Below are 22,033 nucleotides of genomic sequence, written 5' to 3'. Positions count from 1 at the left end.
TTGATTTTAAGAATTGTTAAAATTGGAACCAAAATGGTGAAGAATATAGAAATGGTGTGCACGGGACAACTTGACCCGCCCAAGAGTGGGACGGGACTACTTTTGCCGTCCATCATTTTTTTCTTTTTTTTAATAAAAAAGTAAACTTTCTCGATTTTGTACTGTTGGGCTTTAGTAACATTGAGCTTTTGTACTGTTGGGCTTGAACGATTTTAGAAGATTTGCAAAAATTGTACCGTTGGGCTTTTGTACTGTTGGGCCTGAACGATTTAAGAGGATTTGCAAAAATTGTACCGTTGGGCCTGAACGTGTACTTGGGTGGTATTAGATTATGTTTTAGCGTACTAATTTATTTAAATTTTATGTTGTAATCTGTTTTTTATTGTTTACGTGTATGTTTTTCTTTAAATAAAATTGTATTTTGTTTTAATGAAGGTATATTTTCTTGAAAAAATGTGTTTGTTTATAAGTTGAAATTAAAAACAAATCAACTCAACTAGAAATGAAAAACATTACAACTTAATTTGAAATAAAAACACAAAACATCAATTAAAAACACATACAAAACAATTAAAGACAATACATTACGGAATTAAACAAAATACAAATATTACATATCCTACACTTAAATTCTAAGAGGTACGACTTATTTCTCCACCACACATTGAAGGATTGCATTGATCGCACAAGCCACACCTAGGGCAGAAATCTACTGCTTCCTTGCAAAAATGACATACAGGTATGTCAACCTTTTTTGAATGATAGATGTTGATATTTGAGGGACAATCATCAACATCACACTTTAGAAGTTTGTCTTCCAATGTTCCATCATCATTGCTAGCTATGACCACTATTATCATGTCGTTGCATTCAGGTTTTGGGCATTTGATGTTAATGTATGGGCATGAAGTAGCGATGACCAACTTCCTTACACCACTGACAAATCTCAGGTGTAGAAATGTGGACAATATTTGATCCGCCCATATTGGTAGTTGAAGTTGAGATAGAAATTGAAGTTGAGAAAGATTAGAGAATGAAAATGAGAAGCTGAAGTGAGGAATGAAAATAACTTTTTGAATATATATATATATATATATATATATATATATATATATATATATATATATATATATATATGCAAAAGCCCAACGGATAGAAATATATCCGTTATGAATAAATTCCAACGGATAAAAATATATCCGTTGGGAATAAATGCCAACAGATATAAATTGATCCCTCCTTGGGAATAATGCCAACGGATATAAATTGATCAGAGGAATAATAAATTGATCCCTCCTTGGGAATAATGCCAACGTATAACGTATAAATTGATCCCTTTGTTTTAGTGTATTTTTCCTTTATTATGCAATGCAGTTTTGGCTTGGAGGCCCATGGGCTTATTAGTCACGTTCACATGAGCTTGATTGTTCACATGAGAATTTCTTTGTCTACATAACAAAAAGCATGTATAGATTCTAAACTTGCTATAATAATTAAAACAATGTAATAATTAACGCAAAAAATAGATTCACTAGCCCCCAAATATCTTGAATTTAAATTAACGTGATGTAATAATTAATTTAATGCATAAAAAATTTGGACATAACCTCCTTTGTTTAATCAACATAATTCATATACCTAAACCTGTTAAGATTCTCAAAAACCTGTTGAAACCCTAAAAAACAACAACAACCAACAACAACAACAACAACAACAACAACAACAACAATGACATCACTAAATTATTACAAAATAGTGCAATATAGCACTATGGAGCACTGCCCTGACTGCTCTGGCCACTCCCTCTCCATTTTCACCCTCTCTTATTAGGAGCACTGTTTTGCTGCATGATATCAGTAGCAATTCTCTGAAACATCAACACAATGCAATTAAAATCTAAAATTGGATATATATAAAAAAAAAATGAAAATGTAAAACATATAATAAACTTACCAAGGCTTCCAATTCGTTTGTCATCTCAGCCATCCTACGCTCAACGTTTGCTCTTTGCATTCGTTCTTCGTCTAAATAGCCATAATATTGTTGAGTGTGCTCAATTAAACAGCTCAAAACCCCTGGTTGATTTGCATTTCATTTGATAATCGAGCATGCACTGTTTCCTGCATTGTGTCAATATTGTATCTAAGTTAAATATACATAGTGTGTTTAAATTAACATAATGAAATATAAATATACCTCATTAAACTGTTGTAACTCAGGTACAAGCACCGAACGCTCCAAGTGAAATGTGGTCTCCATTCCCTGAGAACTAACAACACGGTATGACCATGGGTCATATGGATCACTAGGTGGGGGTGTATAACCATGATATACTCCAGATGTTCTTGTGGAACTTACAGGTTTTGGGAATTTGACGTCACGCCTAAAACTCTGACTAGTTGCGACATCTATGTTTGCACCTCTATACAGTGGACCCGCAGATCACTACACCATAACACTGAATTTGCAATATTTAGTAAAATTGATTGCTAACACTTATACATCTGTTACAATATTTGCCACACATGTGATCCGTTAGAAATGCTACCAACCGTCACATATTTTGTAGGCAAATACTTGATTTATTTAGTAACATTTACTCGATATTTTGTGACAGATATAGAAGTGTTACTTATTGCAAAAAACAAAAGAAAAATATTGAAAACAAAATAAATTGGGTGAAAACTACGGGGGGAATGTTTTTCATTCTCGTGCTCATCTCTCCAACCCTTTCAGTAATAACAATAGAGAAAAATGAAGAGGTAAGCTAGGGCAGATGTAACCGCTGCCGACTCCGCCGCCGCTGCTTGTGTTTCCCACTGAGGTAAGTCGTCATCATCTCCTTCATTTTCTTTATCTTCTTTCTTCTTCTTCCTTTGTAACAGTAAGGGTTTTGGCTAGGGTGTTACATCTACACAAGCAACTGCTTAATCTACTCAAGAAAACTTCTTCTTTGGTCAAGGTAACGTTTTATTTAGTGATGAATCCTCTTTTACTTGCGGTTTCCAGTGTTTCATTTTTCGAAAAAGGAATAAGCTTTTGGGGTTTGTCCAGACATAAGATTATGACTTATGAGGGTGTATGTTAACAATAGATTTGTATAATATGTCAACCATGGCCAAAGGTTGCATCTTTATATGATAGATTTTCTTGTTGAATTGTGCATCATTTTCAGAAATCTGCTCATGTTTGTTTCATTCACTTTGATTTCAGGCTAATAGTTTATTTAATTAATGAAGCTGTATATTTTGAATCTCATCATTTTGGGTTTTGAATTATGTACTAAACTTTGTTCTTGAAGTGAAGTTTTGGATTTTGGAGACGGGTATTTCTTTCAAATTATGGGATACTTGTGTTGGTCAGTTGGTGCATAGATCTAGTCTATTGTTATTGTTGGTCTTATTGCTCCAAAACTGATTAAGCTTGATGAAGTTCTCATTTAGATACATTATTGATTGTATAATTTGTATGAAATTTTCTTTTTGGTTACTGTTTGACCTTCTTGAGAACGTATTTCTATGCTTCCTCTATGTTAAAGGTTGCTGTGTATACCGAAAATGACTTGGCACTTCATATTTCCAAACCAGAAACCACAAGGGTTCAAATACAAGAGCGAGCAGTACGTGTTCGTCAATTATGCAGCGGTTTGTTTCCTTGAATGGTGTGAACGACATACTTCAAAATTACCTTTTCGTGTTGTACAAGCACCAAATAAGATACTTATATTTTTGGGTAATTTGTTATGGAAAAACAGGCATCTCCTCAACTACTTCTACCCTCAGAGTCATTCACCTTAGCACAAACCCTTTGTGAGTAGACAAGGCAGCTTAAGACAGTGTTGAACAAGGTTTGGCACCCCATTTTGAATTTACATATTTCTAATACAGCGAGGATTCTTGTAATATTATATGTTAGCTTGATAGTGAGTAAATTAATATTATTTGGGGTTTCTCAGAACCTTTGTTGTTACTATTTACTTTAGGTGTGTCAAGCACGTGACCTACTGTCTGAAAAGTGGACTTTTTATAGCAGATTAGATGCAAGGAGGGAACACCCTAAGATATGAGACATACACTTAGTCTAGCTAGAATATTGTAATGCCAAATTTGTGAATCTGAAAGATATTTAATTTCTTTATGTCGGGATGTTGTTTTGGCAATAGGTATGGGAATTGGTGCTACCCCAATGAACACCATTGTGAACAACATGTGAACAGCATGCAAGCAGGCCAAAGGAGAACATGGATTTAAGGAGAACTTTGTAGGGGCTAATACAACTACCACTATTTCTAGTTTTTTGCTCGGCATTTGATATGGTTAGATTCAATGATTTCTTTGCTACGTGTGTTAGCCTTTTATTTTGTTTGTTGTTTCTTTCATCTTTGATTCACTGTTTCTGGCCTTAATTTGGCTTGGCATTTTGACCATTGTAATATATATATCTTTGGAAGCATTGATGTTAAAAGAGTATTTAAAGAACAAAAGAAAGGAGTTGACGTTAAAAAGTGGTGAGTATGAATTGTTACTTTGATTGAAGTAGTACTATTTTTTGGTTTTCCTATTCTTAACACTTCTCAGTTTATTAAAAGAGCTTGTACTAAGTGAATATATGATCACTTGACCCATTATCCTTAACCTACTATGTCAATCTTTATAAGCCAAGGCCCCGTAAGTACAAAACTGGTTTTCATTAGTTATGTAATTGATGCACCTCCATTTTTAAAGTACGTATATTAGCATAAATTCTAGTCAATGTAAGAATCACATTGTGAGGATGAATGATTTGTACTTAAGTGACAGATTAAACTTGTGTGTTCTATTTTGTAGTTAGTGCTTGAATATATTGATTTTTTGAGTGGTTCCAATTACACTTTCTTAAACAAGTTATTCCCACACCGCTTTTATTACACGGACTTTTGGAAGTTTGGAACCCCTTGGCTGAAGATGTGAGCAATTTTTATCTTATCTACTATTAGATCCATCTTAATTACTTATAGTATAGGTTAATTATAGTATAAATTTATAGATGAATAAGAGGACACTTTAACTATGGTCTACTTTTTAGCTTATTGGATCGAGTGTTTGGCATGAGGTGTAGTTGTTCTACTCCTTATTACATATGTTTAAACTTGTATCATTCTATTGATGATCATGTTTTCAGTTATATCTTGTGAATGCAAGATTGTTCTACATAATGAAGAATTGCAAATGACTTGCAGATAGGCAAAACTAAGGTTTTCCTTCGAGCTGGTCCGATGGCTGAGTTAGATACACGGAGAGCTGAGGTTCTTAGTCGTGCAGCCAAATATGAGTATTCAATTGCAAGTTATCTATAGGGGTGAGTAGTCGCACATCGTAAAAGTAATTAACTGTTACAATGTCACATGTACTAATAATTGGAAGCATTATATTGGCATCCATTGTAGAATTTTCTTCTCTGGCTCATTGACATACAACTAGTTGATCGAGTTTTCATCTATCTTGACCATTTTATTATCTATAGTAAGATAAACCATTTTTTTTTTCATCTGCATGATGTTCTTATACATCTTGTGAAACTACTTACTGTAATGATTTTGCTTGCTTGTAGAAAGTTCACTCTTGACACAAGCCTAAGTTAGTTTAGCATGTCACGTGCAAAAAATTTAATTTGCATGTCATTGGTTCATTTAAGAACAATTTATCAAAAAAAATTTAATACGCATAAATTTAACGAGTCAAAATAGGATGGTAATAACTTTGAAGATTATTACTATCATCTTAGATTTTTAGATTTTTAGTAGACTTGCTTCATGTACACTGTACACTCTTGTTATTTCCTACAGGTAAAGTGACCATTGTAAAATACCATTTCCAGGCCTTATTTATGGAGCTTGGTGTTGCAGACCTTGCAGAAACAATTTAGTATTTGCCTATTCAGAGAAAGAAGTTGGTGGTGGAGTCTTGAGAGGTTAGAGCAAGTTTTCTTTGCTTTGCTATAAGCGTTGAATTGTTCACGATGTTGACAAGACACAACTTACTAAGTTATTCTATAATTGCTATGATACTTGTATGTGTTATGGGGTTTGCTTGTGTATGTTGGGATAATGGGTACCATTTCCTTTGCTCAACTTGTCTTTTCACCTTTTGATGAATCTTTTGCTGAAAACGTAACATTGCTACCATCAAGTTTCTGTGCCATACCATTGGACCCTAAAACAGTTGAGTACCAGCCTTAAACTTCAATTTATGGTTATTCAGATTGTAATATATTTTGTGCTACTTAACATTTTTTTTGTGGTACTGCAGGATGATAGTGCAGCTGCCCGTACACTGGATTTAGCTTCCTCCTTGGAATCGGGTCCTAGTGGAGGACGTCTGTCTGCTGAAACCACATTGAACAACTATAGCCTAAGGTCAGTGTTGACCATTGCATTCAAGTTCGCTTTTGAGAACCACTATCAAGATAGTGTGGTAGCCATGGCTCGGCAATATGTAAGGTTATGGGTTATGTTCAGAGAGTTGTGAATGCTATTTCCCCATCCAGGCTGAGCTCCCAGCCAAAAACATTGCCCTGGGGTCTCCGAGGTCATCCACACTTAGCACGGTGGATTTGTAGGAGCTACAGGTTTGTAATAACTTCTCACCACCACTGGATGTTTCATTGACATGTATTTGTGGCTTGGGTAATGTAGGTTCATGCGTCTAGAGTAAGCAGCACTGTGTAGAGTAAGTAGCAAAGTTACTATGTAGGTTTATGTTTGACATTGTGTCAATGTAGTACTTAACTAGTTTATGCTACTCTTACCAGCCTCCTGATACCTGGAAATGATACTCATAATATGCACCATATATACGTGTGTACACATTCATAGTAACTACAAATGACACAGCTACAGAAAAACTGTTAATATTTTTTAACCTTCAAATTGTGGATGAGTATGTGTTTCGAAGCAGATAAAGTTGCTGAGAAATATACTTCCTTAGACATAGGGAGAAACATAAGAGGCACAAATCATGGTTGCCTATGCTTCCAACTGTTTCTCCTTATCTTATTATGACATAAACAGATAAACCTTAGCTAACTGACAAAGTCCTGGGTCTAGTCGAAATATTTAACGGACCACTATAACATGAAAAAGAATATAAAAATGACTTGAGGATTGCAATAGTAAAAATGAGTATCTCATCTATAATTTCTATTGTGCAAAATGGGTGCCTGCTAAAAATTGAAGGCTTTAGATACTAATAAAAAGATTGGGTCTTTGATGCAAATAGGCAAGTTGTGCCAATTTTCTTCAAAGTGACATGTGGTCCCTTTGAACACGATTCCGTCATTTAATGAAGGATATTTAAAAGTTAGGTGATCACTTTCATTTGTTCTGATTAGCTATGATATATTTGTATGACTCTCTTACTGATAGTGAGAATAATGGTTATTCTCACAAACCTTTACCTAGTAGGGGGGTTATTGTATGTGGATCAAGAATTTTATAATGGTGTCTACCAACCTCCCAACAGCCCAAGACACCTTACATGCGATCGACAAAGTTTTATTGCACTGTATAGTAAGGTCACAATGCAGAAAGTCATTAACTGCTGAATTTCTTGGTAAACTTGGAAAATGGCAACTGGGCCAGCATAATAGCAAATGTTATTGATAACCATTTTTATCTCATGTATTATGTTAGTTTTTGTAATATTTTATCAAAAGAAGGTCAGCTAGTAGAAAAGGATACTATAGTAGAAGCATGATGTTATTATGCAAATCTTGTAATTATTCTGAAGTTTACTATAGTGATATACTATTTGAATTAATCTTCTTGTTTTTAAAAAAAAAAATCTTTGTGCCTTCTTTCCAGATTTCTCACTGGCATAGAGCTCCTTTAGGTTGATCTGTCAGCTGGTGACGCCTTGTTGAAACAACTATGGCGCCATTATGATGCAATCATGTGTTGTTCCCTTCAGACAAATGTAATTAGCTTTTTCTTCCATCTTTTATGCTCTCTTAGTCCTCAGTTCATTGTAATTTTTAGTTGTAGAACCTGATACTTGAGTTTCATTTTGTTTAATGAACATGCATCAAGAAGAATTTGTAACTATTTAAGGCAGGAGTTCTATTTATTCTTTTGGTTTAGGTTGGTAATTGACCGTCTACATTAGCATCTAGGTTTGGTCTACATATGCTTGGATGGGATTACTTTAGAATGTTGATTCTTGCCATGGGGGCATGTGCATGATTTTTCTTTAAGATAAGCTCTTTTGTGTAGTCTTGGACCCCTTATTCCAAGATAAGCTAATGTGGATGGGGCATGTGCATGATTTTTCTTTAGGATGAGCTCTTTTTTGTTGTCTTGGACTCCTCATTCCAAGATAAGCTGATGTGGATGTAATTTATTGTACCAGGCTTCTCCTGTTTTCACCTTTGCAAATCAGGCCGGGCTCGACATGCTAGAGACCACTCTTGTTGCTCTCCAAGATATAATGCTTGATAAAATTGTCAATGAGGCTGGGCGTAAGACCTTGTGTTTTGAGTTCTCCAAGATCATGCAACAAGTAAGCTTTACAGAGCTATTATCCCCTTACCGTATGATTTATTGCACTTGTATTAGGCATAGAGCCTGTATCTCCAAGTTAGCTTCTTTCTTATTGCATCGTGTGTTGCTGTATCATCTGTTTTTAAATAAAATTTGCATTGAAACTTCTTGCAGGGCTTTTGTCGTTTACGGTGAGGGGATTTGGCGTGCGGTTCAGCATGGGGAGGTCAGTTTCTTATCAGCAAGCAATTGCATGGAAGGTGTTGAATGAGGATGACAACAATTACTGTTTGGCTTTCATGTTCATGAACTGGGCTTTCATTTGAAAGCATACTTTTCGTTTCAATCTGCACAATCCTTATGCTAGTGAAGAATGATCAAGTGAAAGACCTTTTGCATTTTCAGTGTTTTCTATTTTGCTTAAGAACTCTTAGATGTTGCTGTGTTTGAACTCGGGTATTTTATATAACTTCCTTCTCTTATTTCTCTAAGAGTATCAATTACATTGTGGAGTAAACAAAGGTGCAGGTATAGGTATGTGCACCAGTACAGGTGTCCCATATTTTTTTTTATACAATGAAAATTCGTTAGTAATGGATACAGAACCGTTAGCAACATAATTTTTTTTATACAATGAAAATTCATTAGTAACGGATAGAAAACCGTTAGCAACAATTTCTTTTTTATACAATAAAAATTCATTAGTAACGGATATAGAACCGTTAGCAACATAAAATCAAAGTGACGTTTATATCATGAAAGAAATTTGGTAACTGTTACTAATAATTTCTAACGGTTACGTATCCGTTACTGAAATTAATTTTAATGACACTTTATAACTGTTAGTAAATTTTGTAACGGATAATAAATGTTACAAATATCTGTTACTAATATTTGTCACGCTTTTGTGTCGACACAAGATAACCGTTACTAATATTTTTTGTAACGGATGTATATCTGTTACAAATAAGCTGTTATGATGTAGTGGATAGGCTTCCCCTATAAACTTTCCGCCAATAAGTCTCATAATCAAGACTGGAGTTCACATCAACATAATCTGTAAAACACGGCCACACACTCTCAACGCGATACTGTTCAATCAAATTCTCTGAAACATCCATGGCACGCATATCTGTGGGTGGGGGAGCAGGAATATATGTATATCCAATGGTTTGCATAGTCACCCTATCTCTAAGGAACCAAACACGTATATTAGGGGCTTGCAATATGAATCTTTTTAATGACATTAGAATATTATGCTGACATATATGCATATTCTCAAATTGAGAACCTTGCCACGGACTCCAAACAATAGATCTCATACTTTTTATCTCTATTTAGATCCTAGCAGCTTGAAGATCATTATGGACCTCATCCCTTAATCTAGCATGACCGTCTACAGCCCATCCCTGTGGGCGAGGCCATAAGTCCTTATCCCAATCCTCTCTCAGTATAGGGTTTAAGCAAGCCAAATACTCATACCACCACAACTGAAATAATCAAATGAAAGTGTATCTAATTAATTTAAATTATATAATATTTAACTAACAAAATAAAAGCTTATATCTTAAAAGTTAAATCCTATTGAATTATCTGTAGTATCCAAGTAATTCCGTTGCATTGCTTCCCCATTTGATTTGTTTGTACAAATAAATCAAACCCTGTATATAAATGTGCCATGAAAGCACCTCCCCAGTCAAAATCTTCCAAGCTATCAAGGTCTACCAAAGACGCTAACCAACCAGCCCGAACCCCAGATTTTCCTGTTGTAAAACCCACTTGGCCCAAAAAATATAACAAAAAAATCATGATAAACTCATCCTCCTCCGCAGAGTTTGGGTCCAAATATAGGGCATCAACTTCATGTTCTAAACAATAATCTACATCTAATCGGTGCATGAATTTTTCTCTGATGTGCAGGTTCAAAATGTATCTGCCATCCATATTCCCTGGAACAAGTTTACCTTCAAAACCAAACAACGAAGGCAGTAGAGTCTTCAACCTTTCAAAATCATCTTCAATACTTAAATCAAATAAAACTGGCTTCTTCTCGCCCACACTTAAACCCGTTAGCATTGTAAAGTCAAGTGGTGTGATACCAATCTCACCACATGGAAGGTGAAATTAAAGTGTGCGTGGTGTGCCACCATCGTTCTGCCAATGCAAATATCAGTGGAAGATCAGTTCGAATGCTCGTACACGATATCAATAGACCAAAAGGTGTTCCCAAAATTTGAGCTCTTACGTGCTCCATTTCCTCCCCTCTTTCCACTAGATGACTCCAGAAGTCTTTAATACTCGGCATTGTGCATCTCTATTTCGTCGAACTCATTTTCTACATGTTGAGACATTTAATCAAACAGTTAGTATACGTTAAATTCTAAACATGATTTTAAATCAAAATCAATTGAACAATGTTCATAAACTCATACTTACTCCGTCAGTGTTATATAAACACAAAACATGCTTGTCTGGATCGGGAGCCAACATAGGATGATCAACAATACTCAATCTCCGTGGAAAATTAAAATCATTTTCCGGTACGAGTTCACTCTCATTTTTCTAAGGATTTGAACTCCCCGAGTCACGCATAATAGTCTTCTTACGTCCAGCTCGACGACGTTGATCCAATGCAAAAAACAGAAACAAATTTGGTTGAAAAACGAATTTTTATTTGGTGATTGAAGATTTGGGTTTTAAGTTATTGTATAGGACGTATACATGACATAGGAGGTTAGTGGTAACAATGGGACCGGATGCGGTATAGCTGGGGGAGACAGGTTGCATAGGATCAGATCCGCGGTATCCCAACCATTCTGGAACTGTTGTGAGACGTGGAGAGATGGAGAGCGGAACCATAACTGCAAGGTAACTGCCGCGATACGTGGAAGGAGGAGAGACCATGGACGAGAGAGGGGGATAAAAAGGGAAGGGAGGGAGAGAGAAGAGGAAAAAAAGAAAGAAAGAAACAACAGATCCAGAAGAGAGAAGAGAAAGGGGAAGAGAAAAGACTAGAGAGACTTGTGAGATTGTAGGTTGTAATACTAGTTTATACAGTTATCTTGCTGAAGCTCTCGTGGGGAATATTACTGGAAGCTTGTGCACGCGTTTTAAATAAAATGTGTGGAATAGGTGACAGGACAACAATTCTCGTTTTAAAAAACTTTGGATTCGCACGGGACAACTAGTCCCATCCAAATTTTTTTACCCAAATTTACACAAACTGCACTGGTTCTTCCCTTCGTTTTAGAAATTTTGAACTGCCAAAACTGATAAGGTGTCATAACGCAAAATGGAAATGCGTTGATGATGCTCTTATGCATTTGCAAGCAGTATGTGATATGTTGTTTTAGGGATAACGTGATGCTGAGATGCTCATATTGAACAGCGCATTACTAAGCTTGCAACTTGCAAGTCGATCTCATTGCCACCTAAATCTTAGATTGAAGCATTTCATTTATAGCATGCCACAAAATCAAACAGTAAAAAAGCTTGATAGAAGTTCTGTTAAGACCGCTAATTGAACTAGCAGTTACAAATTTCCGTCGCTTAAAAGTAAAAAACAAGAAAAGGAAAATATATGATAGAGAATAAAAGAAAAGAAAGATGGTTAGTTTTTCACTTTACGGATTGGAATGGCATGATCGACTGAATGTGCGTTCTATCTAGAGATGGCGTTCAAGTCCCATACACTTAGTTTTTACTAGACAAATTATTCTTGTGCAAAATGTGGTTGCGCTTTGGTGCTTAGCAGGTAGCACTATGCCCATCTTCTAGAGTTAGGCATAACACAGTAAATTAGTACCAAAAATTCGTGCTGCTGCTAGGCTACGAGGTGGAGTTTCGTACCCTAAATGGATGGACCCAATATATGGGTGGAGAAATGTCACACCCCAAATTTTCAGAAAATTTAAAATAGGGAATTATCTAAGATATAAATATCTCAATCGTCACCCTATTCAATCATCTAAAAACCCACGATGAAATAAAACCCTAATAACATATTATCAACCACGATATTAAAATATGAGATCAAATTTAAAACCAAAAGGAACAATCCTTCAATCACATTACTACACTACAAAGAAACTAACCAACTTAATTACATCTGTCTCAAAACAAAACCGTACATTTCAGAAAAACTTAAACCAGAAGACTCCAAAAGCAAATCCAAATCACGTGTCCTCATCCACTGCACTCCACCATCTATGTTTCCAAGAACACACTCACATTGCAAAACAAAGCAAACATGGGTCAGCAAATTAAATTTACTGGTATGAGTAAGACTAAAAATATAAAAACAATCTGGTCAATATTTCAAATAAAGGAATATACTATTACAATCATTTCAACTTGGAAGACAAGTTAGTTCCGTTTTCTTAAAACGGCATGTACGTAGTTTCTTCCCAAGTAAGATTTCACCCCCATATAAAACTCCAAGAATCTCATATAACATTACTCATTATTCCTACTTTCCAAAATAACTCATAACATAAATACCACTTACATTCCACTTATTAAATACACATATAATAACCTAATTAAATATGAGTTTGATACACCTTACCTTTAATCCAACACGTCGTCTTAGGATAGGATATTTACGTCCCTGCAAAAAAGATTAATAGATCCTGCCCTCCTGCAAAATAGAGTTAGACATCACAATAAAATGATTTATCTCAGTCAGTCAAATAATCAAACCTCATTTAAGACATTTAAGTCTAATTTATACAACTTGGGTTGTCCCGCATATTCGGAGAATACCACTTATCATAATACCTATATCAAGGGTAGTCATTCATATGACATCATTACGTCATAAAGTTTATGCGTGCATAACCATAGATCTCAGACTATCACAAGTCATTAATATTTTCGTAATAACATATCAAGTTATAGTCATTTCGCAATCACCTGTATTCACTAATATTATTCACACTCACACTTCACATCCATAACATTACACAAATTCACATACTTTTAGTTCATGCAATTCCACAATGTATCTTGTTTATTAATCATTTATTTACTGACCTCACCTTTAGTTCCTACTCCACGATTTGCACTTCACACATTTACCAAATCACACATACCCGTGTGCCTCTCTCACACCGAGTACCACTACAAGACATATGTCCCAAGCGGGGATAACACCTCCAGGAACATATTTACATCTTGCAAACTCGTAACTTGTGAGTCACAGTCATCTCTGGGCTTTCCATTCACATAATCACAGCCTCTTATGGGCAATCAATATCTCAGGTCATTCATGGCACATTTAATAAATATCTTGGGTCATTCCTGCCACATTCAAGGAATACTCATCATACATTAACATGTCATTTATGACACATTCAATGAATACCTTGGGTCATTCCCGCCACATTTAAGGAATACCCATCATAACACTAACAGGTCATTCATGACACATTCAATGAATAATTTCCTATCACGTACATGACATCTCAAGTCATAATATATCATTACCAAATCCTAAGGCGTGGAGAGTTCTAAAGGTGTGGTCGACTCATTGAAAATATTATTCTCAGCTCACTTATCATTGTACTAGCATTAATCATACACAACAATTGATCACACGTGCATAGTTATTTTCACGCCTCAATGCAAATTAATCACACATTTAAATATCATGGAACACAACACGAATGCTCATCAATTAAATACGATTCAAACAGCCAAAATCATGTACACAATTAAATGATAACATTATACACATATAGTTATCACAAAAAATAATATATAATATATAATATAGTGGTTGCACCTGTACATAAGGCTGCCTACGTATCTAATCTTTCAAGATTAGAATCAAGCTTTACGTAGCTCTTAACCAATAAATATCAACATTTTTGTATGTACCTTTAAGAAAAACAATAATTTATACTATATAGAATCACATACAATAAGTTTTAAATACTCCCACTATTATATACGTAAAATTTCATACTTAGAGATACACTATGAACCTTTAAATCCAAAAATTCACAAATGGATATTTCTCTACTTTTGATTCTAAAAAAAAACGATCTTATGAACCATGTCGGTTCCAAATAAAACCACAGTCTAAAAGTAGACTACAAACACTATATAAAATACCCAAGAAGATTTTAAGAGACTCTTAGTTCATTACTAGACATATTTCCCAAAATAGGTTCATACACATAAAAGATAACATGGTAGGTTTTCTAGCCAACTTGTCAATGCAATAGTTTTTTCTGCATTCATCCAAATGATATGTAACTTAATTATTTAGAAACTAGGGTATGTAGACATACTTTTTCATGTAGAACTCAAAGTCCCAACCTCAGCCCATCTAAAAGAAAACTTAGGTTGAAAACGGTAAAAATCCTAATTTCAGCAATTTGGATTTCTGACGGACTATCTTCCGAATGGCACAACTCTTTCCACAGGTATCCAAATACATCGAGGCTTTTTGTGTTGAAAAGTTAACACACAGAACTTACTTTTTTATGTTTTACAAAAATACTCAATCTCATTCTAAGTGTACGAAAATGAGGTTAAAACACAGTGCACAGAAACTGATTTCTGAAGCACTATTTTCTGCCAGTCAAACTTCCAAACATCATAATTAATTCCACAGGCCTTCGAATGTGATGAGGCCAATTGGAATAGAAAGCATACTTTCAGATCTTACTCTTTTATGTTTTATAAAAATTATAACTCTTACCCTAACTATTTTAAAACTAGACTTGAACACAGAGCACATAAACTGATTTCTAACGCACTATTTTCTGTCAACCAAACTTCCAAACACTATATCTATCTCCACAGACCTCGGAATATGACGAGGCCAATTGGGTTGGAAAGAAGCCTCAGAACACTCACTTTTTCATGTTTTGTCGAGAGTTTGAATCTGACACTAACTATGTGAAAACTCGATTCTAAACCAGACACAGACTAGATTTCTACAGTCAGAAAATTCTGACGTGCCAACTTCCGAAGGGTGTAACTCCTTCAACGTAAACCGAAATGCTATGGGGCTTTTTGAGTTTGGAAAAGGACAGCTAAAACTTACTTTACATATTTTAATAAAAATCTATATCAATTTCTAAAGACACTGAAAATCGTCTCCAAATCAGACAAAATTCCTAACTAGATCAGGAACAAAACAACATTAATATTGGAACTAAGTGTACGCTCATTTAAATACTTATCTAATTTAATAGAAGGGTTTATTGCTCAGGTAGGTCTTTTATACCAAAAGAAAATTAAGAGATAAGTTTAAAACCGATGTAAAGGTTAGGCTTATAGCCTTGTATAAGTCTAACTCGTAGGTTCATTATACAAAAGATAACAATAGTTAAAGAGATTCAAAACTAATATATAGGTTAAGGCCCATGCACATTAATGTCTGACTTAGTTTAGTTTAATCTTATTATAACTAGGTGAGCAACAAGTTAAGGTGTACCTCCTAGGTAGTCAAAACAGTTCCTACTTGGACTTACCGAATTTAAGTCCACATATTCCTACGTAATCATCACCACTTATTTCATATTTTAAATATCATGAAAGTTAGCACAAATTGTTATAATCAAATATTCCTTAGATTATCACCGACCATATAAGACACTTCAGTAGCAAATAATTCATACAGACGCTTCAACTACTTAGTTCTCATACATATATATAAGCCATTTCTAATTCATAGACACTTCAAATGTTTATTCTCATATTTATAAGCCACTTCAAAAACAAATAAGTGATGCAGACATCATCGACCATATAAACACATTTATATCAAAAGAAATCTCAACGTCATTAACTTAACACAGTATGCCCTTTTCTTTTTCTTTTTTGGCTTTGATCAACATAATAATTTTTCACTTCAAATTTCCAATAAATAAATTCAGGTAATCACTAATATAATTCATATGATAACTAATCAATTAAATTTTAAAATAATAAGGTTTAGACTACTCACCTGAAATTGAATTTGCAAAAAGAATGTCAATACTTTCTTTTCTCCAATTTCTTTTCTTTTTATTTCTTTTAATAAAAAATATTCTTTTTAATGGAAACTAGGGTTTTGTTTTTGAATAATAAGATTTTTACAGAGGAAATTCGCAGATATTCTTTATTCAAAGTTTTAAGTCTGTTTAAGTTAACCTATGGGCCTCAAATGGGTCTAAAAACACCCAAGGTTCATACCTATATGAATGAGTATATTTTAACAATGTTTTCAAGTCCAAAAAAATGATTCTAAAATATCCACACAAATTCTAACAAACAATTCAATTAAAAACAATTTTGAAAAATCAACAACAACCAAACAAATTCTAGAACAAGCTAAACTTCATAATATAATCGTTATTTTCAATTCAAATAATGTAATTTGTGTTGTTTAAAAATTGGAGTTGTTATATGAAACGTAATGGAACTGGTCTGAAACGAATGCAATTGTTACTTGATAGCCTCTATGTCACATTGCCCCCAATTTTTCCCTGTTTTTAGATACGGATTTTAACTAAAACAATTGGAAAATAAATTGCAAAAAGAACTGTTAGGATAAGATAGCAATAATTTGTTCCAAAAGTGATGTTTTATTACCACATTAATAAAAACCAAAATCATGCAAACACATGAAGCCTTTTAACCACCGCTGCAATGATTTCAGTGACAATAATATCAATACGAGTCTTTTGAGTTAGTTGTTGTTCACGCCCATTGACTAGAACATAGCATGTATAAACAGTACTACCAGCAGCATCAGCCTTCTCAATCACGTCCGAATAGACCTGATGAGCCAAGTATACTATTGCTTTATTAAGAAGAGATATAGCATTTTGATATTTTTCCAAACAAATTGTGAGTTGTTCCTTGTAAGGGCTACTCTGAAACAATGAATTGATGAATTTACTTGTGTTCGTCATATCCGTTAATCCTAAATTGAGAGATGCACTTGCAAGTTCGACTTGCAAGTTCGTTAAAATCAGCTAGCTTTGTCCGCGGATCTTCTGTTAATATCTTGAAGCATAAATTTGGATCTCGAGTGGCTGAACAAACACTCTTAATCAAGAAAACAGTAATTTCCACACTGACACTAGCATTCGAAGAATGAATGACTACCAATAACATCAGTAGGGGAGCAGCCAAAGAATTGTGAAGAGCCATGTCTGTTTTCGGTTGTTTTTTCACAATGATGTGACGAAGAATTAGACCTTTTATAATAAGTGGATATGATTATGGAGGTAGTTCTCAGACTCTCAATAATTTCTTTGGGAATCTATTTCCTATGTAGCATCAAAATCCTATTCTCTTTTCATAATTCAAAAAGCAAACATAGAAATAAATTAATACTAAATAATTTTTTGCTCCCAACGGGATTTGCACCAAGAGCTCCAAGGGAAACAGGAACTAACCAAGTGTCCACTGAAAAAGGGTCAACAGTTATCAAATTTCCACCTTAATATATGCTTCCTGATTTACCCCCAACCTTAAAAAAAAAAAAAAAAAAAAAAAAAAAAAAGCCTTAACCAGTTACAAAATCTAGTTTTTGGTCTTAGAGCATCTTTAGGAGTGACTAGATTTGGACGGGCTTCGGCATAGGGATCTATTAAATATTTTTGTCTTTGAAAAGGTTTTATAAAATGTCTCACACAAATTTTCGAATCAGAATATATTTTTATTGAAAATAAATCGAAATATGTTAATGAGCAAATGATTATGGTGCATAAGTACTTAGAAATTAAGAGATCAAATTGAGATAGCATCTTCACTTTATGGTTTAGGATATTAATCCATAATTTTCAAATAAAATTATCTTAAACTCGATCTAGCTTGTATAATAGTGTTTTTTAGATTTATGGTGATTTAAGAAAATTTTCGAATCAAATTATATTTTTATTGAAAATAAACCGAAATATGTTAATGAGCAGCGTGATTATGGTGCATAAGTACTTGGAAACTAAGGGATCAAATTGAGATAGCCGAAAACATTATGGTGTATAAGTACTTGGAAACTAAGGGATCAAATTGAGATAGCCTCTTCACTTTGTGGTTTAGGATATTAATCCGTAATTTTCAAATAGAATTATCTTAAACTCGATCTAGCTTGTATAATAGTTTTATTAGATTTATGGTGATTTAACGGTAAATCATCACCGCCAGAATTACGTACTAATGTGTACAAATCACTAAAATAGATTGATTGTTTCCATATCCTCAAAGAATACACCACTCTCACTTGAAAAGATTTATCACATGAGCGTGTCCCTTAACGGGTGCCGTTATATTAAATTATTCTAAAAATATTAGCAACTATGCATAGCTATGAGATATGAAAATTATATTAATTACTCAATTAAATTTCTTGCACCATTCTCTATAAAAAGGAAGCATCAAACTTTGATAAAACTCATCGACTTCTTTTCATTGTTAGTTTTAACAATAGAAGTTTGATTGAAGTTTTTGAGAATGTCCAATTTGGTGAAGATAATATTTAAGCTACTTGAATAGCAAGGCATTCCCAATCACAATAAAAGAAGTATGATAAACATTACTTAAAATGCAAAACTATATTTGTCGAGACATTTATTCCCCTACATATAATACAAATATATTTTAGGGTTATTAGTTGAATGCATTTGCATCAAGTTTATGATTTTTCATTAATTATTCTTTGAGGTTAGTTTAATGTAGTACGTTGCATCCGGGTTTCCAAATTCTCATTAATTATTCTTTGAGGTTAGTTCAATGCAGTTGCATCAAGTTTCGATTTCCCATCAATTATTATTTAAGGTTAAAGTGCAATTGCATCCATTTTATGATATCCGTTACTTATTCATTAAGGTTAATTCAAGATGCAGATTTGCATCCAGTTTTTTATGTTTCGTTAATTAGTATTTGAGATTAGTTTATTGAATTTGCATCCAGGTTCTAATCTCTCGTTAATTACTCTTTGAGGTTAGTTCAATACATCTGCATCCAATTTCTGATTTCCTGTTAATTGTTTTTCTAGGTTAGTTCGATAGTTTACAATTTCTATATAGTTTGCATACATGTAAGAGTCTGTTTTTTTAAACTCACTTTCATTTTGGGTTTCTAATTACTCGTAATTACTCATGTGAGAAGGCTAAAAAAACCGACATTTATGCTTTTAGGTCAGTGCGATGCAGTTACATTCGACTTTCGATTTTCAGTTAACTATTTTTTGAGGATATTTCAATGCATTTGCATCCAATTTCTGATTTCCCATTAGTTAATATCTTATTTTAGTTTAATGCAATTGCATCTAGTTTTTGGTTTTTTGTTAATTATTCTTTGAGGTTAGTTCAATGCAGTTGCATCCAATTTCCGAATTTATGTTAATTGTTCTTTGAGGTTAGTTCAATACATTTGTATCAAGTTTTCGATTTCCCGTTAATTATTTTTTGAGGTTAGTTCAATGCAGTTACATCACATTTATAATTTCCCGATAATTATTCATTTAGGTTAGTTCAGTGTAGTTTCAAGTTAATTAGTCTTTGAGATTAGTTCATTGCATTTGGATCTAGTTTTCGATTTCCGTTAATAACTCTTTAAGGTTAGTTCAATACATATGCATCTAGTCTCCGATTATTTATGCTTTGAAGTTAGTCCGATGCAATTATATCTGGTTTCTGATTTCCCGTTAATTATTTTTGAGATTATTTCAATGCATTTGCATTTAGTTTCCGATTTCCCACCAATTATTCTATGAGGTTAGTTTAATGCGGTTGAATTCGGTTTTTTATTTTATGTTAATTATTTTTTGAGTTTAGTTCAATGTATTTGCATTCGGTTTCGATTTCTCGCCTATTAATTATTATCCGAGGTTTGTTTGATGTATTTGCATAATTTCGATTTCCCATTAAATATTTTTCAAGGATTTGTATACAATTTCTAATTTCCCTTTAGTTATTATCCGACGTTAGTTTAATGCAATTGCACCCAGTTTTCAATTTCTAGTTAATTACTTTTTTAGTTTAGTTTATTGCATTTGCATAAAGTTTCCAATTTCCGTTAATTACTCTTTTTGAGCTCAGTTATGCATTTGAATCCAATTTCCAAATTCGATTTCCTTTTAATTATCCAATGTGGTGTATAATACCAACTTCTATCGATCCATCTCAGAGTGTCCTTGCAAACATGACATAAAAAGTCAATTATGTTTGATTTACTATGTGTGATCATTCTTGGGTTCGATTTCCCATTAATTATTCTTTAAATTATGCATGACTTACTATGTAGAATCTTCAAAGATTATCTACGAACGGGTGTTGTTATATTAATTATTTTGAAAAATATTTATAAATATACAAAACTTTTATATATTAATATTATATTGATCACTCAACCAAATTTCTTATAACGTGAAAACCTTATTCTCCATTAAAAAAAAAATAACTCATGTACCTTTAATAAAACCCTTCAACTTCATTTTGTTGTTTAATAATAGAAGTTTGATTGAAGTTTTGTGAGATTGCCTAATAAGGTGAAGTTCATATATATTGTAGCTACTTAAATAGCAAAGAGTTCCCAATCATACGGGAAGAGATAAGATAAACATCATTTTAAATGCAAAATTATACTTACCGAGACATTCCCACAATATATAACCCAACTATGTTTTGAGGTTAGTTTAATGTATTTGCATCCGTTTTCGATTTTTTCAGTTATTTATATTTTGAGGTTAGTTCAATCTGATTTTGCATCCAATTTCCAATTCCGTTATTTATTTTTTGAGATCGGTTCAACGCAGTTGCATCCAGGTTCGATTTCTTGTTAATTATTCTTTTGATTAGTTCAATACATTTGCATCTAATTTCCAATTCCTCAATTAATTATTCTTTGAGGTCGGTTCAATACATTTGCATCCGGGTTTCGATTTTCCATTAATTATTCTGAGAGATTAGTTTAATGCATTTGCATCCGGTTTCGATTTTCGTTTATTATTTGATAAAGTTACATTTGCATCTAGTTTCCGATTTCTCATTAATTATTGTTTGAGATTAGTTCAATGAATTTGCATCCAGTTTCCTATTTACCATTAATTATTTCTTGAGGTTAGTTCAATGCATTTGCATCCGGTTTATTTTTGAGATTAGTTAGGTAGCGAGTTCCATCCGGTTTCCGATTTCCCATTAATTATTTTTTAATATTAGTTCCACGATTTGCATCATGTTTCCAATTAATAATTAATTTTTCTTTGATGTTAATTCAATGCAATTGCATCCATTTTGATTTTCTATTAATTTAATCTTTGAGGGTTAGCTCAATGCATTTGCATCCAGTTTCGATTTGCCGACAATTATTTTTTTATGTTAGTTTGATGTATTTGCATCCAAGTTTTGATTTTCCGTTAATTATTTTTTGAGGTTAGTTTAAAGTTGTATCCATATATATTCCAATTTTCTATTAATTACTTTTTAAGATTAGTTTAATGTTTGCATTTGCATCCAGGTTCGATTTTCCATTAAATACTATTTGAGGTTAGTTCGATACATTTGCATCCAGTTT

At 33.4% G+C, this 22,033-nt stretch overlaps 2 long non-coding RNA genes across 2 annotated transcripts; both read left to right on the top strand.

Moving 5' to 3' along the window:
* The first annotated feature begins 2,708 nt into the window (after positions 1 to 2,708).
* Positions 2,709 to 4,805, top strand: LOC147492342 (uncharacterized). The gene is made up of 4 exons (XR_015199287.1): positions 2,709 to 2,824; positions 2,902 to 2,962; positions 3,539 to 3,661; positions 3,755 to 4,805. It is a non-coding gene; the product is annotated as an uncharacterized LOC147492342 (long non-coding RNA).
* Positions 4,806 to 6,578: 1,773 nt separating this feature from the next.
* Positions 6,579 to 8,606, top strand: LOC147492341 (uncharacterized). Its single transcript, XR_015200038.1, has 3 exons — positions 6,579 to 6,606; positions 7,841 to 7,952; positions 8,385 to 8,606. It is a non-coding gene; the product is annotated as an uncharacterized LOC147492341 (long non-coding RNA).
* The last annotated feature ends 13,427 nt before the right edge of the window (positions 8,607 to 22,033 follow it).

Source organism: Coptis chinensis, chromosome 6 (genome assembly GCF_015680905.1).
Source record: "Coptis chinensis isolate HL-2020 chromosome 6, ASM1568090v1, whole genome shotgun sequence".
Taxonomy (NCBI): domain Eukaryota; kingdom Viridiplantae; phylum Streptophyta; class Magnoliopsida; order Ranunculales; family Ranunculaceae; genus Coptis; species Coptis chinensis.
The sequence above is the reverse complement of the archived record's forward strand: the minus strand, read 5'-3'. Positions and strand labels throughout refer to the sequence as shown.